Here is a 2,414-nt window from a genome sequence, read left to right on the forward strand (position 1 = left end):
AGAAATTAGTAAATTCAAGAGTAGCACTGCCCATAACAAAAGCAGATATAGATTAGTAATCAAACTCTCAGGCTAGTTCAACATATACATACAGCAAACCTGGATGACGCGGTGGCATTTGGTGAGTGGTGACACAGAGGATGTTGGCAACTCTGAGATGGAGGGGATCAGGGAGCAATTACTCGTCAGTCGTCGTGGCCTATCGGCATGACCATCCACGGTCAATATTTGAGTATATGCTCATCCGTATCCGGACATACGTGAGAAACTCTCGGACTCGCGGAAAGAAGTAGCAGCGTAGGTCGCCGCCGCGGCGGGTGGAGGAGCACTCAGATTGCTGCGCGGCAAAGTCGGCGAAGGAAGCGTGGCCGGCGAGGATCTGGTCGTGGAGCACGGCAAGGTCGGCGAAGGATGCGCGGCCAGCGAGGATCTGGTCGCGGCGCACGGTGGCATCAGCGTGCGTGGTGGCGGAGATGACCCGGGACCCCTTGTATGACGCCCGCACCGTCGCCTCACCCGCCGCCGCCCATCTCTTCATTCCACCAATTGGCTCCGTTCACTCGAGCCAGCAGAGGAGTGGCGGCAGGCGGCGGGCTGGCAATGACAATTTTGGGAAGACTGGATCGGGAGTCAACAGGCTCCTGGCACTAGCGATCCCGCGGACGGGTTACACGCTGATATGGCAGGGTCCTGGGTGTTCTGTCGCATCGCCTCCCTGCTGTGGTGATCTCGCGGACGGATGCCACGCTGCTCGCGATGGCGATGGTGATCGTGCGAGGTCACGGTGTTGGTGAGCGACGTCGAGGTTAAGGGCGAGGGGAGCTGATTTCGTTCTAGTTTCCTTAGTTTGCGATGAGAACTGCGTGATTGTAGGGGACGGACGCGGGGCCGGTTGTTGCACATTTCTCTTCTCGTGGGTGGATGGTGGAGGTGGAGTACGATCAGTCATTGGAATTTGCCAAGTCCACACCATAAATCTACCAGATAAACGATGGCTGTTAGATTGAGACTAGGACTGATTGTGTGGTGATGATTGGTTTGTGCGTTTTGTGGGACTAATTGTTGGGTGCACGTAAGAATTTTTTTTTGATTGTTTAATAGTAGTGGAGATTCTTACATTGCAGGAAATCAATACCAAACAGAGTCAAAATGCAACGAAACTTTACGGAGATTTTTGATGGACCAGAAGACACCCAATGGGCCAAGGCAGTGCCTGGGGGTGCTCCGAGGGGAGCACAACACACCACGGCGTGCCAGGAGGCCCAGACGCGCCTTGGTGGGTTGTGCCCACCTCGGGTGCCCACCGGACCGGCTCTTTGCTATTTAAATACCCCAATATTGCAGAAACCCTAGGGCAGTCGACGAAAATCAATTCCAGCCGCCGCAGAGTCCAGAACCACCATATCGAACCTACACACCATCACAGAGGGGTTCACCACTTCCATTGGTGCCTCTTTGATGATGTGTGAGTAGTTCTTTGTAGACCTTCGGGTCCGTAGTTAGTACCTAGATGGCTTCCTCTCTCTCGTTTGATTCTCAATACAATGGTCTCTTGGAGATCCATATGATGTAACTCTTTTGGCGGTGTGTTTGTTGGGATCAGATGAACTTTGAGTTTATGATCACATCTATCTTTTTATATCAATGAAAGTTATTTGAATTTCTTTGATCTCTTATATGCACGATTGATATAGGCTCGTATTTCTTCTCCGATATATGGGTTTTGTTTGGCCAACTTGATCTATTCATCTTGCAATGGGAAGATGTGCTTTGTAGTGGGTTCTATCTTACGGTGCTTGATCCGAGTGACAGAAGGGGAACTGACACGTATGTATCGTTGCTACTAAGGATAAAACGATGGGGTCCATCTCTACATAGATAGATCTTGTCTACATCATGTCATTGTTCTTATTGCATTACTCTGTTTCTCCATGAACTTAATACACCAGATGCATGCAGGATAGCGGTCGATGTGTGGAGTAATAGTAATAGATGATGCAGGAGACGGTCTACTAATCTTGAACGTGATGCCTATGTAATGATCATTGTCTGGATATCATCATGAGTATTTGAAGTTCAATTTCCCAACAGTAATTTGTTTACCCACCGTTTGCTAGTTTTCTTGAGAGAAGCCACTAGTGAAACCTACGGCCCCGGGTCTCTTTCTCATATTATTTTCCTTTGTGGTCTACTTTTCCTTTGCTTTTATTTTCAGATCTACTAAACCAAAAATACAAAAATACCTTGCTATGTTTTATTTTTATTTATTTTATTTGGCGTGTGATCTATCAATCTACTACAATGTTATTCATGTCCGTTTTCCTATCTTATGGTGCCGCTACCTGAAAGGGATTGACAACCCCTTTTACGCGTTGGGTTGCGAGTATTTGTTATTTTTGTGCATGGTTGTTTAC

The sequence above is a fragment of the Triticum urartu genome, chromosome 6A, assembly GCF_056163025.1.
Source record: "Triticum urartu cultivar PI428250 chromosome 6A, HENAU_Tu73, whole genome shotgun sequence".
NCBI classification, from domain to species: domain Eukaryota; kingdom Viridiplantae; phylum Streptophyta; class Magnoliopsida; order Poales; family Poaceae; genus Triticum; species Triticum urartu.